The following is a 25,146-nucleotide window of genomic DNA, read 5'->3' on the forward strand; positions in this document are numbered from 1 at the left end:
TTTTTATGTATTGTATGTTATTGTACCTTGAAAACGGAGGAACAAAGTACTCCGAAACGTTGGTTATTTCATACCTGCCTGAAAGCGCATTATTTGTGACCAGAGTGCTGCCACCTACACTGTGTATATAGATAGATATATATATATATATATATATAGAATGAGAAATAGCCGGCACTCATATGCTCCTTGTAGACAATATGCGTCAGTGCCCTCCTTGATTACCAGCCCTGTGCAGGGATGGAAACATAAACATAAATAGGGAAATAGGCGGCACTCAGGCATCTTAAGACAATCAAATGGACCCCACAACTGAAGTCAACATTTCAGAACACTTTACTTGGGTTCTTTCGTCGGTATACAAAAGTTACAAAGAAAACACATACCTTTATGCATAGCACCACGTGAACAAAACGGCAGAGCTTCCGGTCAGGAAGTTAACTGACGTCATTGAAGTGAAAACCCATCACCACACATGTTTGATATAATCTGATAAAAACACATCACCAAATTCAAATTAAACAGCAACATAATATACACAAAACCATTAATCTTACAACAAGAAATATATACAACTATGATACACTGTATCAAATCGTTCTTAGAAACGACATAGTTGCAAGAAAAGGAAAAGAAGGGAAAAAAAATTGTAAAGTAAATAAATAGACATGGCAGAAATGCTTGAACCAGACTCATTAGATCCCTGTATCACTAAATCTTACCAAAGGATTTATACTGTCTCCCGTGACTAATTGTCATCATATAAATATGAAATAAATTTAAGTTATAACAAAAACACAAGAATATAATTAGAACGGGGAAATCAACAGCAGTCAAAGCAGCGTTTGCCGTATGTTTTAACCCTCGGCTGTCAAGTTCATATAGCGACAGGAATAAACCAGTACAATCCTTATAACATTGCCAGTGAAGAAATGCTCTATATATTAAAATATGTGAGGGAACAGCACAGTATAACGCACATCTCTATCAGTGTAATCACCACCCGATATAAATAGCACCAGGAAAAACAGGAAATAATTTAAAACTGTATCAAGAACATTCTAATGAGTAGTATCCACTTAGCGATTTAGCCAAGTGATTGTACGATAACGACATCATTATCGTGCAATCGCTTGCAAATCACGAATGCATCGTGCATGCATCGGGCATGTTTTGGTCGGAAACGACCAGCGATGTGTGTGCCCGCTGGTCGCTTCTGACATCCGACATCGCCCGTACATGCTGGTCAACCAGACAATCTCGTTAGGTTCAGCATGTGCGGGGATGAGGGAAGTGCCGGGACTGAACGATTGAATGTTCAGTCTAGGCACATCACTAGCTATACAAACAAGAGCACGATTGCAATGTCGTAAGTGGATACTTACAAGTAGATACCCCCCATAAGGCACAATGCATAGAACAACTACTTATACCAGACAGGTCAAAAACAACTCTATCCGTGAAAACACGGAATAGGAAACATCAATTCAAAATGAGGTAAGGATATACCTTACCTGAGAATTTTTAATTGATATTTCCTATTCGGTGTTTTCACAGATAGAGTTATTTTTGACCTGTCTGGTATAAGTAATTGTTCTATGCATTGTGCCATAGAATGCTCTTGATACAGTTTTAGATCCTAACCCACGTGGGAGTCACCTCATTTGTTCGGGCCCAACGAGTCCACCACTGGGAGTTCCAAATGGAAAAACCTCCACGCTCACAGATACATGACCTCGTCCATCTAACCACAAAAAAGCTGCAGCCCGAGACGCTGACAGGACCACAGATTGTGGAAAGAGTCATGATGGACCGATATCTGTGATCGCTACCTGCGTCTCTGCGCAAGTGGGTGAGCCATGCAGACCCTAAGTCCGCAGATCAGCTAGTCGAACTGGTGGAGATGTACGTGGCGGCTGAGCAGCTGATGAGTGTGCCCCACCGGCGCATCAGCGAACTCCCATTGACACTGGTAAGACTGTTCAAGGGAAGAAGGGTGCTGGACGGTGGAATGTACTTAAGACTGGGGGTGTGGAACCTGGAGACAGGCCAGCCAGTCCAGGAAGGTTCCTACCCCGTTAAAAACTAGATATTAATGTAATTCAATGTTTTCGATGTGGTGGTTTCGGCCATATTGCGGCTAATTGTTCGCTTAACCTCTGAACCTATGCAATGTGATACTGCTCATGTCGACCGCAGGATGTCTTTCTTTGCACAACCAGCCTGTACTGCTGACCGGCAGGCTGAGACAGATAAGCACATGTGTGTACTCTCTGTAGAAGGACACCAAGTAGATGCCCTGCTAGATTCTGGAAGCCTGGTTACACTTATGAAAGCTGAACTGGTGAACCCCTTGAAGCGTAAGGGGAAAACTGTTGGTGTGACCTGCATACATGGAGCTACCCGGTATTATGTTACTGCAGAAGTGAACATAGAAACACCATGTGGTTCCGCGATAGTCTCTGTGGGTTTGGTACAGGGCTTAATGTATGATGCAATATTGGGGAGAGACTTTGCTCATTTCTGGAATTGTGGGAAAGCCGATTTTGTACAGAGGTAAATCACCCTGACTCGTTTGAGAGGGTTACTGACATAGTAGCAGAGTCTGAGATGTTCCCTTTTTCTAGTATGATTGGCGAACTAGATAATGCGGAGCGTGATGGTGGCTCGCCAAGTGATGTGCCTCCTGCTAAGGTGGGTAGTGTTGTTGAGCCAGTTGATCGTCTGCTTGATTTAGAGGTCAGAAGAGAGGTCTTTGCCATGGAGCAGTTAAATGACCCTACTCTGGTAAAAGCCAGGGAGAATGTCAAGGTGATCAATGGTAAACCCGTAGACCCGATAGTCCTTTGTCATATCCTCACATGGCAGTATGTCAGGATTTGTTGTATCAGGTGACTAAGAAGGGGTAAGATATTGTGGAACAATTAATAGTTCCCAAAGCATACAGAAGAACAGTGTTAGATCTGGCCCATGGTCATATAATGGCAGGCAACACAGGGCTAGAGAAAACTACTGAGCGAATTATGTAGAGGTTTTTTTGGCCCAGGGTCCATAAAGAGGTATCTGACTATTGTGCCTCCGGCCCTGAATGTCTGTATCATGCTCCAAGGCCACATTTCAAAAGTCCACTGGTTCCATTACCCATTATTGAGGTTCCATTGAAAGAATAGCTATGGATTTGGTTGAGCCATTAATGAAATCTGCCCAGGGCCATCAATATATTCTGGTGATAATGGATTACGCTACCAGGTACCCGGAAGTGATACCATTACGCAATACGTCAACCACGACCTTTGCTAGAGAATTAGTCCATGTCTTTAGCAGGTTGGGAATAAAAAAAAAAGAGATCCTGACTGACCAAGGTACCCCGTTTATGTCAAAAATCATGAAGGAGTTATGCCGCCTGTTTAAAATTGACCAATTAAGAACCATGGTACCCGTAGTGACAGTGGCAAAAAGCCTGTCAGCCAGTCAACAGCAGGAAGTTAAGGAATTTCTGATCAGAAATAGGGTGCTGTTTTCTGACCTACCAGGGAAAACCATGGTCATCAAACATAACATAATCACTGACCAAGGGGTTAAGGTTAACCTAAAGCCCTATAGGTTATCAGAAGCCCAAAGAGAATCAGTGTCAAAGGAAATTAAAAAAATGTTAGAGTTGGGTGTTATTGAAGAATAGCATAGTGAGTGGTCAAGTCCCATTGTGCTCATTACAAAACCCGACGGGAGAGTGCGATTCTGCAATGACTTCTGGCAATTGAACAGTGGCCCTGATTCAGAGCTGGATGCTCTGAAAGAACGCTCGCTCTCAATCAGGGCATTTTTTATCTTTTTTGGAGCGGCCTCCTGGCCGCTCGCATAGCTGTGGGTAACCATCCACAGCTATTGTGAGCAGCCAGGATGACGGGCTTGCAACGAGACCCTTGTGGTAGGGTCTCGTGGCCGCAAGCCCCAGAGAGCTACTGGCTCTAATAGAGCCGGAAGCTCTCCCACTGACATCACTGGTGATGTCAATGGGGCCGCCCACAAACAGCAGGCGTTCGCATGGGAACACCTCAGTTTGTGAAGCCACTCCCATGCCACGCCTCCAAAATAGTGCAAGCTGTCAATCAAAATCGACAGCCGCCCCCTTTTGGTGCGAGACCTGGAGCGACGGAGCGCCCGTCGCTAGCCGGGTCTCGCATATGCGCTGACGTGTGGGAGGCCGCAGGCCTGTTAAAGAGACACTGACGAAGTGCACAAAATGGAGAGTATTGAAAGCCCCACTTGATCCAACCGTGGTCTGTGACAGTACCCCCACATTTTGGGGTTGACTCCGGACACCATTTGAACTTGGATGGGTTCTGTACATGAAACTTACAAACCAGATCTGGTGCCTAATGCCCTGAAGTGTCGACCCAAGACCACTCCTCAGGACCGTAGCCCTTCAAATCAATGAAATACTGAAGACTTCTATAGGGGCAACATGAGTCCACAATTCTTTTGACTTCAAATTCCGTGCCACATTGAGACTTGATCTTCGGAGATTTTAGAAGGATCACTTGAAAGCAGTTTAGGATCAGGGGCTTCAGCAGGGAGATATGAAAGGAGTTAGGTATCCAGATTAAAGGAGGAAGCTTTCATTTATGCGCTACTGGATTTATTATCCATTCAATATGAAAATAACCAATGAAACATGCTCATTTCATGGATGGCACCCGAAGTTTGAGATTTTAAGTAGACAGCCTGTCCCGATCTCCAACTTTAAGTTTAGGAACAACTCATCTTTTTTGATCGGCGAACTACTTGTAGTGAACTGAGGCCCTGATTCAGAGCTGGTCGTTCTGACAGAGCGCTCGCTCTGAATCAGGGCCGGTCTTTTTTTTTTGTAAGAACAGCCTCCTGGCCACTTGCATAGCTGTGGGTGACCATCCACAGCTATAGAAAGCGGCCATGATGATGGTCGCGATGGTCTAATAGAGCCGGAAGCTCTCCCACTGACATCACTGGTGATGTCAGTGGGGCCACCCACAAACGGCAGGCGTTCGCATGGGAATGCCTCCGTTTGTGAAGCCACCCCCATGTCACACCTCCAAAATGGTGCGAGCTGTCGATCAAAATCGACAGCCGCCCCCTTTTGGTGCGAGACCCGGAGCGCCCATCGCTAGCCAGGTCTCGCGCATGCACACTTCGGAGCCGGCTCTGGCGTGTGCATGCACAGTGGCCTAACATCGACCCGCTTGCGAGCGGGTCTGAATCAGGCCCAGTGTGTCAAAGTTTGATGCCTACGATATGCCTAGGGTGGATGAACTAATTGAAAGGCTGAGGACAGACAGATTTTTAACTACTCTTGACTTAACTAAAGGGTATTGGCAAGTGCCGTTAACTGAGAATGCCAAAGAAAAGACAGCTTTTTCTGCACCAGAGGGGTTGTTTCAATACAAGATGTTGCCCTTTGGGCTACGTGGGGCACCTGCTACTTTTCAAAGAATGATGGATAGGATTCTAAGGCCCCATAGACAATATGCTGCTGCTTATCTGGATACTGTGGTCATTCATAGTCCTGATTGGCAGTCTCACTTGTCCAGAGTTGGACTCCATCTATAAGGCAGGTTTGACAGCCAACTCAAAAAAGTGTTGTCTAGGGATGGAAGAAGTAAAATATCTTGGGTACACCATTGACAGAGGTTTGATAAAGCCACAGCTCACTAAGATTGAGGCAATCCATAACTGGCCAAGACCCCTGAATAAGAAGCAGGTGAGAACCTTCTGAGGGAATCATTGGGTATTATAGGAGGTTTATACCCAATTTTGCCACCATTGCAGTCCCACTGACTGACCTTACCAAAGGTAAACAGAAAGTCATGGTGGAATGGGGTCATGAAGTGGAGAAGGCTTTCCAGGAGTTAAAAATAGTGTTATGTACCCAACCAGTTCTGATGACCCCTGATTTTGACAGAGAGTTTGTTGTACAAAACGATGCATCCAATGTAGGCATCGGAGCAGTCCTGTCCCAAATGAAAGAGGGTGAAGAACACCCGATTTTCTTCTTAAGCCGGAAATTAAATGTACATGAAAGAAACTATGCTACGGTCGAGAAAGAAGCATTTAAAGTGGGCGTTAGCGACTCTCAGATACTACTTGGTGGGAAGAAAGTTCAGATTGATCACTGACCATGCCCCTCTGAAGTGGATGTCAGAAAACAAGGACAGTAATGCAAGAACAATGAGATGGTTCTTGGCATTACAAACCTTTAAATTTACAGTAGAACACAGACCAGGAAGCCAGCTGGCCAATGCAGACACAATAAAGACTGGCGCTGACCAGTTTGTACGTGAACCCCTGACTTGTATCCTGTTTCTATAGCTGCTGTGTGTGTAAAGAGGGAGTCCATCTACCCCAGGAGAGGGACCCCCATCCTGACTGTGACACTATATATATATATATATATATATATATATACACATACACACACACACACACACACATACATATATATATACACATACATACACATACATATATATATATATATATATATATATACACACATACACACACACAGAGTCAGGTGCATAAATATTGGGACATTGACAGAATTTTCATATTTTGGCCTCTATTCACCACCACAGTGGCTTTGAAATGAAACAAACAAGATGCCCTTTAACTGCAGACTTTCAGATTTAATTTGAGGGTAATTACATCCAAATCAGGTGAACGGTGTAGGAATTACAACGGTTTCTATATATGCCTCCCACTCTTTAAGGGGCCAAAAGTAATGGGACTATCAACTCAAAAGCTATTCCCTCGTTATTTCATTATCAATTAAGCAGGTAAAAGGCCTGGAGTTGATTCTAGGTGTGACATTTGCATTTGGAATCAGTTGCTGTCGACTCTCAATATGAGATCCAAAGAGCTGTCACTATCAGTGAAGCAAGCCATCATTAGGCTGAAAAATCAAAACAAACCAATCAGAGAGATAGTTGATATGGCCACACCTAATGTTTTTGCTGTTTGGAACATTCTTAAAAAGAAAGAATGCACCGAAGAGCTCAGCAACACCAAAAGACCCGGAAGACCACGGAAAATAACTGTGGTGCATGACAGAAGAATTATTTCCCTGGTGAATAAAAAAACCCCTTCATAACAGTTGGCCAAATCAAGAACACTCTCCAGGAGGTAGGTGTATATGTGTCAAAGTCAACAATCAAGAGAAGACTTCACAAGAGTGAATATAGAGGGTTCATCACAAGATGTAAACCATTGGTGAGCCACAAAAACAGGAAGACCAGATTAGAGTTTGCCAAACAACATCTAAAAAAGCCATTACAGTTCTGGAACAACATCCTATGGACAGATGAGACAAAGATCAACTTGTACCAGAGTGATGGGAAGAGAAGAGTATGGAGAAGGAAAGGAACTGCTCATGATCCAAAACATACCACCTCCACAGTGAAGCATGGTGGTGGTAGTGTCATGGCGTGGGCATGTATGGCTGCCAATGGAACTGGTTCCCTTGTATTTATTGATGATGTGACTGCTGACAAAAGCAGCAGAATGAATTCTGAAGTGTTTCGGGCAATATTATATGCTCATATTCAGCCAAATGCTTCAGAACTCATTGGACGGCGCTTCACAGTGCAGATGGACAATGACCCAAAGCATACTGCAAAAGCAACCAAAGAGTTTTTTAAGGCTAAAAAGTGGAATGTTATGCAATGGCCAAGTCAATCCCCTGACCTGAATCCGATTGAGCATGCATTTCACTTGATGAAGACAAAACTGAAGGGAAAATGCCCCAAGAACAAGCAGGAACTGAAGACATTTGCAGTAGAGGCCTGGCAGAGCATCACCAGGGATGAAACCCAGCGTCTGGTGATGTCTATGCGTTCCAGACTTCAGGCTGTAATTGCCTGCAAAGGATTTGCAACAAAGTATTAAAAAGTGAAAGTTAGATTTAGGATTGTTTAGTTTGTCCCATTACTTTTGGCCCCTTAAAAATTGGGAGGCACATATAGAAACCGTTGTAATTCCTACACCGTTCACCTGATTTGGATGTAATTACCCTCAAATTAAATCTGAAAGTCTGCAGTTAAAGCACATCTTGTTTGTTTCATTTCAAAGCCATTGTGGTGGTGAATAGAGGCCAAAATCTGAAAATTCTGTCAATGTCCCAATATTTATGCACCTGACTGTAATATAACAACATGGGTAAAACCCCTATAATAATAATAATTAAAAAAATCTATAGATATCATTTCACAGTATTCTACAGCACTAGGGATTCCCAGGTGATCTCCCATCCTAGTACAGCACTGCTTAGCTTCCAAGATCAGATGAGATTGGGCATGACCAGTGTAGTGTGGCTGTAGTTAGCGGTGTGGTATAAGGTAAAGCTAAATACAAGTAAAACAAAGCATGACTATAATTATGCTGCACTTTTAAAGCTATAGAAAGGGAGCTATTTCATAGCTTTCGTTGAACCCATTCGGATACAATGTCTTCAATTCATATATCCAATACATCTCTCTCCTAGAGAGTAATTGGAGAGATCACCTCCTCGTTCCCCAAGGGTCACAAGTTCCTTTGAAGGACAGTTCTTCCAGATCTGAGTTGTGGTGAGACAAAAAATGTTTGGACACTGCATGTGTCTGTACTTTGTTCCGAATATTCCGGACATGTTCTTTGATCCGTAATTTGAGTGGTCTCTTAGTCTTGCCCACATACTTTAGCTTACAAGAGCATTCAAGCAAATAAATAACTGAGGATGTGCTGCAGTTTATAAATTGTTTAATCTTATATTCCTTGTTTTTATCACTGTTGTGAAACATCTGACAGGGTGTAGAAACCTGCAAACATTGCATTGCCCACATTAGTAGCAACCTGTGCACTTTGGTAGAAGAGCTGACTGTTTCGGAATGGTCCTGATCATACTGGGAGCTAAAAGGTCTTTCAAGTTCTTGGATTTCCTAAATACCATTTGCGGTTGTGCTGGGAGGGAGTTTTTCAGAACAGGATCCATTAGTAGGATGTTCCAATGGTCTTGAAGGGATTTCCTAATAATGTGTTCATGCCTGTTGTATGTGGTGACAAATTTAATACATTCTTCCTTCTCATCCTTCTCCTGTAGTTCAACAGCTCATTTCTATCCAACTGCCTGGTTTTGTTAAGTGCTCCATTTTGTACATGGGTAGGGTAACCTTTCTCTTTAAATCTGTGTATACCTGCAGTTGTTGTTCACAGTCCTCAGATTTCTTACAGTTTCTCTTTATCCGGTGAAATTGTGAGTATGGGATATTATTTTTAATTTCTTCAGATGATTACTCTTGTAATGCACGTAGCTATTCATGTTGACTTTTTTAATGAAATTCTTTGTGGTCACCTCTTCCCCAGATCTCACAAGTACAAGATCCAGAAACTCTATGGATTCAGTGCTTTTGTTTGAGGTAAATACTAGGTTCATGTCATTGTGCACAATATATATTAAAAACTGCTTAAAAGAATCTGGCGTGCCTTCCCAAATTATGAAAATATCGATATTGTCTGTAATAAAATTATAATTTTTCTTAAAATAATGATCATTATAAATGTGTGCATTCTTCCAACAGCCCATAAAAAGGATCGCAAAACTGAGCGCAAAAATAGTCCCCATCGCTGTTCAACATGTATGAAGATCAAATTAATCCAGAAACTTAAAATAATTATGTTTAAGAATAAATAAAATCAGATCACATATAAAATCTTTATGGGCTTCTGATATAGTAAAATCATCTCCAAGGTAATTCCTGCAGGCTTCTACCCCTTTTGAATCTTCTATGCATGTAAATAACGATTGTACGTCTATTGTGGCCCACATATATGTGTCTTTCCAAGTCATATTTTCAATCAAGTTCAGCACTGTCGTGGTGTCTTTGAGATAGGAGGGTAGGCAAGTGATGTATTTATCAAGGATAATGTCCACATATTCAGATAGATGTGATGTCAAATAAGCTATTCCATCCACAATTGGGCACCCAGGTGGTTTTGTCAAAGATTTGTGGACTTTGGCTAAAAAATAGAATATGGGGGTGATGGGGTTGGTTTGCATTAGGTACTGGAACTGTAGCAAAATAGATCTGAGTTTTTCCACAAATTCTTCTTCAGGGTCCCCAGTTAAAGTCATACAGGAGTTCCTATCGCTTAGCAGTCTATTAGCTTCAGTGATGTAGGCTTCACGATCCATAATAACCACCCCCCCCTTGTCAGCATTTTTTAAAATAATCTCCCCTTTCCTCTGTAATCTTTTGAGTGCTTCCCTTTCTTTATTGTAAGGTTCTTTTCCACAATTGGTTGCATGTTAGTGTCACATAGTTCCATCTTGACCAGATCATAGAATATGCTGATGTAATTAATATATGTGTAATATAAGAATATATAAGAGATGGCACTTATATCTTAATTTCAAAAATCACAGATTGTTTACAAGGAACATCCAGGTGCATAACGCATATAATATCAAATCTTTAAAATGCAATTCTTACTAGAACGACCGATCAGTCCTAGATAGATGAAATGATGAAAAATATCTTCTTATAGTAAACTTTTTTTGGAATTGTCTTTAGAATTTTTCCTCCAATGTGTGAATTTTCACAGGGATTCAATCTTTCCTGAAATATACCCTCACACCAGAAAACACCCAAATATAGTAGGCCAAATTGCCACCATTCGTATTTAAAAATGTATATTTTACAAGTATTTGACATAAACAGCAGTTAATAACATAAAACTGTCGAATCATTATAACCAAATGCGTATTGTCCTCATAAGGACTTCATCAGGGGTACATCATAAATTCAATATAAAATAACATTCAGTCCCAGACTCCAGTAGAGGAGGGGTGTGTGTGTGGTCTAATATAAGGATGAATTGTGCCTGCAGTACTGACATTTAACCTGTGTATTGAACTAGCAGTGGGAGCAGTCCTTACTACCTACTCTAATAGGACATATGACACACAGTTGTAATTGTTCCACCTTTATTGGTGTAGTGATACTAACTGTAATTATTTAAAGAAGGGTTATAGTCTACCAAAAAAACAGGACTTGTTAATCTAGTATCAATATATACTAATGTACTCTGATGCTATGATACAGAGTGTATATGTTGTGACACTATAGCAAGGTGAAGATACATATATTTTAAGTAACTTTATCCTGTGTGGAATCAAATAGTAACCCAGTTTAATCACGCTATTACGAGTGTACCTTGGCATATTAAATGCAGACGGTGTGCTTTCCCCCTATGTATCCTTACACAGGCTTTATATTTTTTCATAGCATTTATGCTGGTCATATCGGTATAGTAGTGACCCACGATTTTGGTACAATAAAATTCACAACTCAGTAACATGTATGGGTACTAAGAAATCGATAATAACCAACCACTGATTAATTTCTGTGAGCAGTGCAGTGCCAAGCATAACATTAATCAAACTCTATGTGAATACCAGTTGCCATGGGTCATATATACACCTGAATTTTTTAACATAGAGTTTGTAATAAAGTCCAATCAGCACCCAAGCGGAATCCAGTTATTATTAATAACCTGCTGCTTTATGTCAAGCACTTTCACAAATATATTTGAATTACACTGCTAACTATAACAGTGCCATCTAGTGGTATACACAGATTCATACTGACAAGCTTGCTGTGACTCATCTAGCTATTTTGTTTATTCATAGAGGAACTGTTATCAAACGGATATTATTGTAGCAGTGAGAACTGCAACCAGCTTCACTACACATTACATTAGTGGTGGAGATTATCCTCTTATTAGAACTTATCTCAGTTCTAGAGGATTAATCAGATAGTGTATGTTAAGGTGGACATAAGATGACTGTCACGACCAGCCGGCCGATTCTCCAGATACCTCAATCTGAGAATCGCCACCAGTGACTTATGGTTACCTCAGCACGTGCGGTTACTCTAACATGGTTCTGCCACCACCAACTAAGTTAACGGGAGTCGTTAGGTTCTCCCCTTAAATCTCAATATGCACACTCACTTACATATAGGTACGTAGCTTTGACCTCACAGGCTCGTGAATTCGACAAGAACACGGAGAATACACTGGATTAAGAATGTTTAATCCGAAAAATATTTCCAAGGTTATTGATTACAGAAAAAGGTAGTACAAATATGGACAATACAAATATATCACAAATAGGTTTCAGAAAGTAAAAGGAATTAAAAATGAAAAAGAACCCAGAGTCTTTACATCTAGACTCAGTCGTGAAGGAGACACAGGAGCATTGGATTCTGGCCAGTCGTCAGGACTCTCCTTGGGCACAAGAACACTTATCACTGAGGGAGATGCATAGTTATACCCTCACAGCTGCACTAGCCCCCACCTTTGGGTTTTTCACTCTTTCATTGCTGTACACTGGGCATTAAGAAATCGGCCACACCCTTCCATATTGTCTATAGGAAGTAGGGGGTCTTGAAACAGTGTGAAGGGGTCTTTAGAAACCAATAAGCAGGTAACATACCCTACATTCCTGTCATCTCCCTTCTAAAGGATTTTATATCCCATGACCTGGCTTGACCAGGTCTGACCATCTGCATTAAGGATGTATCTCTCCCCAAACTTTATGGCCTGTAGAGAGAAGAGATGGTTATCTAGATGCCTGGTTCCAGGAAGACAAATCTCCTCCAAGCTTTGTATTCCTACAGGTCAAATACAGGACACTGCCTAGAAACCATGTTGATACACACATTTATATATATATATATACATTTACATGACATCATTCCTGGCGATTATTCTTGAGATAAACGGCACAATGACCAATTATTAAATTTACTGACATAATAATTCATATAGAAACACAAGACACAAGCATTCTTTAATATATTTTTAATTCACAACTTTATTGTTTGCAGCATATTTCACTTTATGTAAGTTTTGTTATTTTAAATATTAACATTAAAAGTTACATTTTATATTGATTTAATAGTGCGCCAACAAAGAGGACATTCCTTTCCCTTTTTACTCTGAACATTTATTCATTATTGTCCTCAGGCAGCACCCCCAACCATTGTATTAATAATATAAAGCAGTGAATTTATAATTTGGGGCCTATATATGAGCAAAAATAAACAGTATACTAACTGGTGCAGAAGTTTCCCCATCCCCTTTTTCCCCAACTGAAATGTATCCAATCCACACTTAAAAACACTTGTGGGATTCTGCTCAAGTTTAGTGTTCACCTCTTCCGCTGATAATTGTGACTTAAGTTCTTCCCTATACTGTGTCACATCCTGAACGGCAATTTCACCACAGGCCAAATCCTGATGTCTCTGTATTTATTCAAGTCTTCCCATTCTTCCCTAGTCAGGTTATTGTATGCCAGTTCCACAACATGTGTGTCCAGAAGTTTTATGAACCCCATAATGGCTGGATTGTGGATCTTAAAATGATTTATTCTTGAAAACATCAATTTTCTCACATACAATCAATGTGGGATCTTTGTATTGAAAAAATTCACACAACTTCAATTGGCAGCAAAGTCTACTCTGATCAGTTTTCCATTCAGATTGATTAAAAGGCTTGGTGGGAATGAATGAAAGACCCTTGCTCAATACAGACATCTCTTCAAGACCTGCTGGAGAGATTGAAAATTAGATCTGTCTCTGTCTTCCTTTCCTTCTTGCCCCTGAGGCAGTTCCCCTCCTCATTGATCTCCTTGGTGCCTGAGATGTGCTATAAGCATTAATATTATGAGATGCTTGTTAACAAACAAAACATAAAAAAAGAATAGTCATGTCTTACGACAGCACAGCGGTGGGTTGTCCACGCAGATTTTGTGTCCGGTTGCAGAGCAACAGGGGCGTGTCTCAACGCAAACTTCTGTTTTTTTTTGTTTCTGGAAGTGGTGCGCATGCCGCCACTGGGGCAGTGAGTGGCCGGATTCCTCATAAGCACTGGCTGTTTTTTTATTTTTTTTTAAAGGATGGCACTCCACTCCACAGTTTACATGTGTATTGTTCCTTGAAAACAGGTCATTAAACCTGAAATGTTGGAGATACATGGCTGTGATTTGAAATCCGTGGAGTGCCATCCTTTTGTCCATATATTTATTCCCTTATCTGGAAGGGCACCCGGATGATACCTTCTACATAAGGGAATGCCGGTCTTTATCACTTGAAGTATATTTGGTGTTTCGGAAACTGCCCACCGCTGCACCCACACCCTTGCATATATGATTTACCACTGTCCTCTCAAGGACACATATTGCCACTGACTTTGTATCAATCTGTGATTTTGTCATAGTTATTACATGATATTCAAGTGTGGTGTTGCGCTAATAACACGCTTATCTCATGAAATGGATGACGCACAAGCAGTGGAGGATTTGAGGCTTTAACTGCATTAATCTACCTTTAGGTGCTCAGTTTTTCAGAGAGTGAATGGGGCTATCCTTTTTAAAGAAAGATTGGTGGATGCTGCAGGTGAAGTACCTGTAAGTGTATTATACAACAATTGGATCATTTTAAAAAAACAAAACAAAAAGGTGGATTTTTTATTGCCCAGAAACACGTTATCTGAATACTTGAGGGGAAACAAATTCCTAGGAGGATTCTGTGTGAGGAACACACCAACGATTGGCAGTTATGACACAACAACTTTGGTGTTCATTTGATTTAATACCCTTGGTGATCTAGGAATCTGCTGGGGAACTAGCTGTGACCCGCAGTAAAATCCAAGAATTTAAGGATTTATATAGATCGGCTCTTGTTGCAGAATCCTCCACAGATTGGATGCAGAAATTAAATTCCCAGGTTGCATTATATAAAAGATTTAATAGCTTTCAGAAAACAGACATTGGAAAAAGTTAACAAAGATTATACAGAACAACATGTCTACAAGTTGCTCACGGGCTTAGGAGAGTCTGAATATAGACATTAGAGAAATAGATATCCTCCTCAACAAACTGGTTTACAATCTACCAGTGAAGCGTATTCATAATCCAGTGAAGATACTGATCAAGCCCCTAGCTCCACAACCAACCCCTTTAGGGGTGAGTACCTGCATAGGTCACGGGCACCAAGGAGATCAAGGGGGAAACAGTACCTCAGTGGTAAGAAGGAGGAAGACACATGTAATTTTCAACCTCTCCAGCAGGTCTTTGCCAACATAAGTGATGTCTATATTGAGCAAGGGTCTTTCATTCTTTCCCACCCAGCCTTTCAATGAGTTTGAATGGAAAATTGTTTGTTTTGAAAAAAAATCACGTAACTTCAATTGGCAGCAAAGGTCCCATATTGAATGTATGTGAGAAAATTGATGTTTTCAAGAATAAATGTTTCAATTCACAGTCCCACAATCTAGCCAATATGGGGTTCATAAAACTTCTGGACACACATTGTCAAACAGTCTAGGTATACCAAATCGGCATTCAATAACCTAACTAGGGAAGAATAGAAAGTGCTGAAAGACCTGAATAAATAGACATTGTGATTCGGCCTGCAGATATGGGCAGTGGAATTGTCGTTGGATGTGCTCAATATACGGAAGAGCTTGAGTCACAATTATCAGTATTGTACACTGGATGGCCAATCATATCTTCCCATGACACACTTTTCAGCAAAGGTTTCTAAGTATCTGGATTTCTATATGCAGCCAGAGTGTACAAAAAAAAACATCTTATTTGAAGGATAACATCTCTTTTGAACAAATTGGAACAGCCGAGTGACAGACCAGATAACACATGGCTATGTACTTTAGATATCAAAAGTCTCTATACCAATATTCCACATGAGGGTGGCATACAAGCCATGCAGAGGCTTTTGTACAATAATTCTGACTATACAGGACCTGATCTAAACTTTTTCATTAAAATTTTGGAACTTGCTACTAAAATAGTAAAAAATCCTTTTCAAAGTAAGTTCTTTTTACACCCTCGTACTCTAATGCTTATATGTTTTAAATTGAACAGGAGCTCTTTTTTTTTTTAATACACACATGAAAGGAGAGAATTCCACAATCATAACAGCCCCGGCTCTAAATACCCACAGAACAAAAAAAAAAAAAGAGGGGGTGGATTTTTATATATTAATCTATTACGTAACTGAAAAATAGACATCTAATATATAGTGCACACAGCAATTTTAAGAACCAGGACACAAATTTTTAGATGTACAGGGACTAAGGCACAGAATTTCGACTTAACAGTTTGATTATAATTCAGAACCATATATCCGAAATAACCAATAGTTATTTGAAAGAATAGGGACAATATTAGAGACAGCAACAAAAAAAATGTGATAGATAGAGATATAGATAGATAGATAGATATATATCTATCTATCCAAAAGGCCTCCCACTTGTACAATAGATTGAAGCAATCACCACCTCATTTTTTTTTTTAATATGTTCAATACCTTGAAGTCTAAGGACACCCCACATTGCCTTCATGTTTTTGTTTCACATGTTGGGAAAGACTGTGTATTAATCCCCTTTAGAACATTTAATCTGTGTTCCAAAAAGCATGTATGAAGCATACGAGTCGTTCTACCGACATACTGAACCCCACAATTACATGTGATAACATATACAACATATGAAGTTCTACAATTGATCCTACTATTAATATCAATAATAGACCCCAATGAAGCTGCTTTGAATTGGGTACTTTTATCTAGCATAAATTTGCAGGTGATACATCCAATCTTTCCACACTTGAAATTACCCTCTCTCTGGGTGTATTCATCCAACCAAGTGTCCCTGTTGCAATTTGTTTTATCATTTGTTCTAAATTGACTAGGTGCTAGATATCTCTGTAGATTCATCACTTTCTTAAATATAATTCTTGGATCATCACCAAGTGAGAATGATAAAATGTTATCTATTTTAAGAATAAGATAATTCTTCTTAATGACAGCCTTTAAATAATTTGAAAAGGAGTTGAATTTGGTAACAAATGTTAACTCATTCATCCACAGGGCACTGCTTATTCTTTGTAGTGGATACACATAAGGAATCTCTATCCTTCCTACTACCGGCTTCAAATGCTAAATTTCAAGTTATCTGCAGGATAGCCTTGGCCACTAAAAGACTCAGTCAATTCCGGTGCCTGAATTTTAAATTAATCTAATTCTGAACAGTTACATCGTAATCTATAATACTGGCTCTTAAGCTGGCCATACACGCTACACTTATCGGGGCAATCCGCCCGATATCAGCGGATCACCCTGATAATTGTAGCGTGTGTACGGGCGACAGAGGGTTAAATATTGCTCAGTCGGGCATGCAGGATTGTCCAGCATGCCCGTTCAATGTGATATTTAACAGTTAAATTGTCGGTCGCATCGGGCTGTGTATGGCCAGCCGCGGCTGACTGACATTTCCTGTGTTCCTTCCCATGGACGGAACAAGGAAATGTCTCCTCCCCCGGGGGGGCGAGCGCAGATGTTGGGCTAATACACTGAGAAATCTTAGTGTATGCCACAGACATCTGCGGCTGGCATGCTGCCAGATAAAATGTCTGTTGGTCTGACAGGCATTTTATCTGCACGTGTACGCCCAGCTTTAGGAATATTTCTGAGACATGGACGATAATGACAGCTGCTGTAATTTAGGAGACTTCTACAGTCAACTTCTTTCTAATAAGTGGAGGTAACCAGATGATTATCCCTGACGGAGAGGACAAAGCTTGGTGCAAACCTGGTGCCCATGGCGGTACCCATCACCTGTAAATAAAATTGACTTGAAATAGTTATTAGATAAAATAAACTCAATTGAATCCAAAATAAATTTACGCCTTCTTTCATTCACTCAGAGAATCATCCTGAACCAAAAAAGATTCCAAGGCTAAAAGGCCCGTTTATACAGTATATTTGAATAAAGAGAGATTCAACATCACAAGTCATAAATAAAAAAATATTTTGCTACTTAAGATCTTTAATCAAGTAAGAAAATAAATTAAAGTAAAAATGGAGGAAGACAGCCCTAATAAGCACCCAGCTCCTTGAGGCACTATTCTAAATCTGAGGTCAGGTGGGGTATAGAGGGGGAGGAGAAATTTAAAGTGCCAGGTGCAACTCATCACCTGTATATACCCCATTGTATATACTCCAGTGTCCCCTAGTGGATGAAGGAGAAAATTAGAGTTATGGTAGACTTCCCTAGATAAGGTCCATAGGGATACCATGGGGATATTATGGTTGGAGGATCAGGCAAGAAACAGTTAAAGCTTCAACTGCCAGGATACCTCAGACCCTCCTCCATATATACCCCACTCCTAGCCACAAGTCTTCAGTTTAGTTAACAAGCCTCAAGGCAGGAGAAGGAAGAGCAATCGTACACCAGAAACACACTTACACAAAATAAGGGAATATGTGACAAAGAAAAATGTACCCATGCAGTCAGGTGCTTCAGGGTGGGTGCCCTTTGGATGCTATGGACCTCAAAGAAAAGGAGTTATCTAGGTAAGCCTACCAGAACTGTAAATTTTCTTCAGGGTCCATAGGGATCCCCACGGATACCATGGGGATGTCCTAAAGCAGTTCCCCTAGGGTGGGGGGGCGCTCCTGAGCAGAAAGAAGAACTCATCGCCCAAAAGGCAGCATCATGAGAGTAGTATCAAAGGCAAAAAACCTAAGAAAAGTGTGGACAAAAGACCATGTGGCTGCCATACACAACTGTTCAGCTGAGGCACCACAGACCAATTAGAATGTGCTGTCACCACGCTTGGGACAGGTAGATCAGTGTGTATACATCTGAGAGATAGTCATGCATAGCCTGTTTCTTAGCTGGGCATCCTTGTTTGTGAAAACATAAAATACTTTTTTTATCTCAGATTTTCTAACAAAATTTGTACGCTCCACATATATACGGAGAGCACAAACTACATCAAGGGAGGCTTCATATACAGAAGTTAACCTTATCTTGTACGAAGAACAGGTTTATCCTGGTGAAAAATAAAAAATGGGGAGCAACAAGAAAGTGATGACAAATCAGAGACTGATAGCAAAGACACTTTTTCTCCTTGCTATCTCTTCTGCACAACCATTTCAAGTCTACAGGGTCCAGAGGTTCAAATGGGAGAGCTTGCAGCCCTTCAAAACCAACGACAAATTCCACAGTGCTACCGGTGGAACAAAAGGAGGCTGAACTCACAGAACTCCTTGGAAAAAAATTCTAACATCTGGTAATGAGGCAATCTTCCTTTGAGAGTTACTGCACTTTGTCTGGTTCCAAAGTGGCCAGGCGGAGACCACGGTCTAAACCCACCTGGAGAAAAGCCAGTACCCTGGAAATCCTAAACACCTTAGGATCATAGTTCTTATGGGAACAACATTGACAAAAAGAATGCCAAACTCTGTAATAGAAACAGACAGAGGCAGGTTTCCGTTCCCTAAGCATCATTTGAATGACAGAATTGGAAAAACCTTTTGCTCTTAGGATGGAAGATTCAAGAGCCACACTGTCAAACCCAGATGAGGTAAGTCCGGATGCCGGCAGGGAACCTGCATTAGTCTGTATCCTCTTCCTCTAGGGCAGGATCTGCTGTCTATTGACACATCCTGTATGTCGGTGAACCAATGAGTCCGGGCCAAGTTGGAGCCACCAGAATTTCTGTTCCACCTTCCTGCTTGAATTTCATGAGCACTCTTGGGAGGCGGTAAATCGGAGTAAAGAGATACGCCAGCTTGAAGTCCCTTCTTACTGCCAGTGCATACACAAAGGCTGCTTATGGGTCTGTGGACCTGGACCCGTATCTGGGGACTGTGTGGTTGTGATGTGACAACATGAGCTCTCTCTCTGGTAGACTCCATTTGTTTACCAGGAGCTGAAACACTCCCAGAAGGAGAGACCACTCCCTGGTGAGTACATCCTGGTGACTTAAGACTGCTTCGCAAGAGTAAGCCCGGTATGAATATTGCAGAGATGGCCAGAAGATGATGTTCTGCCCAAATCAGAACCCTTGTCACTTTTCATGGCTGCGTAATTTCTTGTGCCTCCCTGATGATTGAGATAGGCCACTGTTGCTGCACTGCATCTGGACCGGCTTGCCATGGAGCCGGTCCTGTGCCATGACAAGTGCTTTGTATACTGTTCGCAGTTCCAGAATGTTTATTGGCAGATGACTTTCATAATTTGTCCTTCTTTCCTGAAAGGTGTAATGACCTGTCACTAGTCATCATCGATGAAGATGTGGTGAGAAGCACCTAATTTGGAATTCAGAATGGGAGCCCTTTGTTCAGATGATCCTTTCTCAGCTATCACAGGAGGGAGTGAAAAACCTCTGGAGTAAGAAGGATTCTCTGGGACCTTATTAGATAATACTGTCCGTTCCACTTGGAATCAATTTTTGCAGAGGCCTGGAATGGAATCGAGCATACCCCACCATGTCGAAGGTGGATAACATTGATTCCAGTATCTGCATTGCTAACAGAATTGATACACAAATGAAGGGTAACAACTTGTGCATCCACAACGCTAGGGCCACTATCTTGTCCTCTAGCAGAAACTCCGTCTGTGCCAGAGAATCTAGAAGAGCTCCCAGATGTACCATCTGCTGTGTTGGAGAAAGTGATTATTTCTTCCAAATTGATGCTCCAGCTGTGCTTTTGTAAGCAGGCTATGGTCAGTTGAAGATGGTTATGTAAAACAACTGGAGTCTGTGCCAATATCAGAAGGTTGTCCAGATATGTCAGAATTCTGACTCCATGATGCCGGAGATAGGCCGTCATGACTGCTATTATTTTGGTAAATACCCCGGGAGCTGTAGATGGGCCAAAGGGTAGAGCCTGAAATTGGTAATGTTGCTGAAGGACAGCAAACTGTAAATATTGCTGGTGGGATGATATAATAGGAACATGCAGATATGCATCCTGAATGCCCAGGGAAACCATGTAATCCCCCGGCAATAATTGATCGGAGTTTCCATACGAAACTTGGGTACATGGATAAACCTTTTCAGGGTTTTTAGATTTAGTATAGGGCGATAAGCCCCATTAGGATTCTGAACCAGAAGTAGATTGGAATAAATAACCACTTCCATGTTGTGACACAGGAACCGGGATTATTACCCCTGCCTGCAGCAGGGAGTGAATAGCTTCCTGAAAGGCCAAAGTCTTGACCGCATCTAATGGAGGATCTGTGCAAACAAAGTTCTGGGGAGGATGCCTCCTGAAAGTGAGGGCATAATCCTGAGAGACCACTTCTTGGACCCAGGCATCTGTTCTTTGATGCCAACAATCCGCAAACTGTAGTCAGCCTCCAACCCCTGGATCCCTCAGTGGGAGGCCCACCCCATCAGGCCAGGGATTTGACGTCCAGTTTAGAAGCTGGATGTTTTTCTGGGGCAGACCTTAGTTTGTCACCTTGACATTTTGCAAAAACTAGACATCTTAGAGGAAGGCTGTTCCCTTGCTCGTTCCAGCATTTACAGCAGCTCCTACCAGACAGGTAGCCGCTTCTAGTATGTGGGAGATATACATCATCTGTTCTCTGGTAGCATTTGGTAGAGAATCTTCCAATGCTCCCATCCATTCTTCAACAGCTACCCAGGCTCCAGCCATAGCTGAATGAAACAGCTGCAGATGACGAAAATATTGTTTTAAGATGTGCTTAAATTGGAGTGGAAACCTTCAGGGAAGATGCTGAAGGAATAGGCAATGTAACATTTTTGATTAAATGCATCACATGACCATCCACATAGGAGGTACCTCCCGCTTAGTACATACAGAAGGTGGTGCTTAAACACTGTAGCCTTCTTACTATGAGCTATTCCATCAACCAGAATAGTCATGATTGATTTAACCGCCTTCACCAAAGGAGAAACATCCACTGTGGACATATAGTCCTCCTCCCCCGAGCTAGACCCTTGAGAGGAACCTTGCACATCATCCCATTCCTCAGATGATGCGTCTGAATCCTTAGGTTGAGCAGACTGAAAAAGTCATAACTTGCGCTTAGATGCCTTAGTAACTACCGGTCTGTTAACCATACACTGACTAGAATGGTCATAAACATCCTTCCAGGAAGGATGCATAGGAGGTGCAAACATGGCATGCTGTGGAAACCCCATCCAAGGAGGCATACGATTCACAAACTGCTTCATTACCTGGGACAAAGAGGATACCCACACACAAACCATCCTTAATGCCCTGTGGGGACAAATAGGCCATACATAATTTACATGAAACAAGCACAGAGGGCTCCCCCTCCTGTATTACTTTATCTCTAGACATGTTCAATAAAGGTAATAATTGCAATGTTATGCGACAGCCTTCACAGAATCTTAATGTGAAGTACTCAGAGAAAAACCTCCACCCCAAGAGGATGGAGAGAAAAACATTGCTAGCTGCTGTATTGACACTCTTATTTCTGTCAATTATCATGATCAAACAGTCACATACATATGCATTGTAACATAATTACAATCGATTCTAAATCAACTACACAAAGCAATGGTAGAATATAGAGCACTATATACCTTAACCAAATGAGAGGTACAGTGTATACAGGGAGACTGACCCAAACCCTCCTGAGACTAACATCTACAGAGTGCACTGAGCATGGACCGTGAGCGACTCATACACATGTATAGGGTAGGCAGAGCAACCCAGATGCGCAAAACCCTTCGGAAGGTCTGCTTCAGGGTCAGAACACCTACCTCCCCTAAGCTGCATTAACCAGCTGGGTACTCGGGCCTCGTGGCAGCAGAAGCGTCTGCTGCCGATCCCCGGCATTAGATGATAAGACCTGTGTGGTTTAGAGAGGACGTAGACAATCCCGGGCTCTAACTGCAGCGGCTTCTGGTGCGTCTGACACCAAAAGCAAGGACTGCCGCGTGCGTTTCCCTGTAAGCGAAGAATTGCCTTACCTGACATCTTCATGCGTCCGTTTGCAGTCTGGGTCGCAGCATTGCTGCTAGCAAGCTCAGCTGACCCTTGCCAAAATCACCAGGCTAGTTACTGGTATTGCAGCCAAGCAGAGGTAGATGGAGTCGCAGTACATGAATCTTAATTCAGATGCTTCGTACTGCCAACCCAAAAGCATAAAACACAAAATTATAGCTTAGGACTGCCTGAGCAGTCCCGTTCCAAAAGTGCGTTTTGATCCTTCCACACCAAATGCACAACTGAAGGCCTGTGGCTAAGGGCGGGGTATATATGGAGGACCTGAGGCATCCTGAGAGCTGAAGCTTTAACTTTTTGGTGCCTGGATCTCTCCAACCATAATATCCCCATGGTATCCCTATGGACCCTGAAGGAAACAAAAAGGTATGTTATAGCATAACTCTAATTTTTCAACTCTTTCTTCGAGGTCCATAAGGTCCACAGGATCTACTTTGGAGGGGAGGGGGGTATTAAGTTGGAGCGATCCAATGCACCAAGCAGCTCAAGCTTTGGGGCTCCCAGCATGCACTGGTCCTCCTCCCTATATACCCCGCCCTCAGCCACAGGCATTCAGTATGCAAACAAGCCTAACAACAAGAGATGGAAAGTGGAGAATGAAGTACAAGAAACACTCTACATACAAAGAGGGACTCGGTGATACAAAAAAGGCTGTAGAATAGATTCCACTGAGGCCAGGTGCATCAGAAAGGGTGCTCTGTGGACCTCAAATAAAAAAAATTGTTAAATGTATTTTATACCATAACTCTAATTTTCTTCTTCCGGGTCCATAGGATCTACCTTGGGGGTCGTCCTAAAGCAATTCCCTTAAGGGTGGGGATGCTCCTGCGCAGAGGAGAATCCGCCGCCCAAAGGAATCATCCTGGGAGGCAAAAGTATCAAATGCATAGAATTTGATAAAAGTATTGACAGAAGACCAAGTGGCTGCCTTGCACAGCTGTTCAGCCGAGGCGCCATGTCTAACCGCCCAGGATGGTCCAACAGACAGAGTGAAATGTGTTGTCACCTTGTTAGGGACAGGGAGACCAGCCTGTGTATACACCTGAGAAATAGTCATACGCAGACAGTGAGCCAAAAGTTTGTTTTGTTGCTGGCCAGCCTCATTTGTGAAATAGATATAACACAAAGAGAATCTGATTTCCTGATGGAACTGGTCCAGTCCACGTAGATACGTGGGACTCAAACTACATCCAGGGAAGCTTCACAGGACAGGTCTGAAAACAAAGGCCAGGACTATAAATTTACTCATTTATATAAAAACGGGAAACAACCTTGGGAAGGTAGCCCACCTTGGTATGGAGGACAGCTCTATTTTGATGAAAAATCAAATATGGAAAGCGACATGAGAGTGCTGCCAAGTCAGAAACCCTGCGAGCTGAAGAAATAGCGAGAAGAAAACGTGTCTTTGCTGTCAAGTCATCGCAAGTCCACTTTATCCAAGGGTTCAAAGGGAGGCAATTGCAATGCCCTGAGAACCAATGATAAATACCACGGTGCCACCAATGGGAGAAATGGAGGTTGCAGCCAAAGAAGCCCTTGTAGGAATGTTCTAACATCTGGCAAAGGGGAAATCTTGCGCTGGATCCAAACTGTCAAGCAGAAATGTACTCTCAAGGTAGCCAAAGACCTAAGTCTAATCCAGCCTGAAGAAAAGAAAGTACTCTCGATACCTTAAAAATCTTAGGGTCATATTTTCTGTGAGAACACCAAAGAAAAAATGAATGCCAAATTCTGTGATAGATGCGGATGGAAGCAGGCTTCCTTGCCCTCAGCATCGTTTGAATCACAGAAGCAGAGAAACCCCTGGTAAATCCTGGCATAGGCAGGGATCCTGCACCATCAGATCCGACTGCAGAGGCAGTGGACCGTCTATGGATTGATGTGTCAGATCGGAGAACCAATGCCTCCTGGGCCAGACAGGAGCTATTAGAAAGTTGAAGCAGGAAGGTGGCAGGATGATACTGACAACTCTTGGAAGGAGAGAGATTGGAGGAAACAGGTACAGCAACCTGAAGTTCCATCTCACTGCCAGAACATCCACAAAGGTGGCTGAGTGGTCCCTTGTTCTGGACCCATACCTGGGGACCTTGTGGTTGTGACGCGACACCATGAGGTCTACGTCCAGTAATCCCCACTTGTCCACCAGCTTCCAGATGAAGAGCCCATTCTCCAGCATGTATGTCCTGGCGACTTAGACAGTCAGCTTCCCAGTTGAGTACATCTGGGATGATTGCTGGAAGATGGCATTCTGCCCACAGCA

This window comes from Taudactylus pleione, unplaced genomic scaffold (assembly GCF_031769625.1).
Source record: "Taudactylus pleione unplaced genomic scaffold, aTauple2 ptg000529l, whole genome shotgun sequence".
Classification (NCBI taxonomy): Eukaryota; Metazoa; Chordata; class Amphibia; order Anura; family Myobatrachidae; genus Taudactylus; species Taudactylus pleione.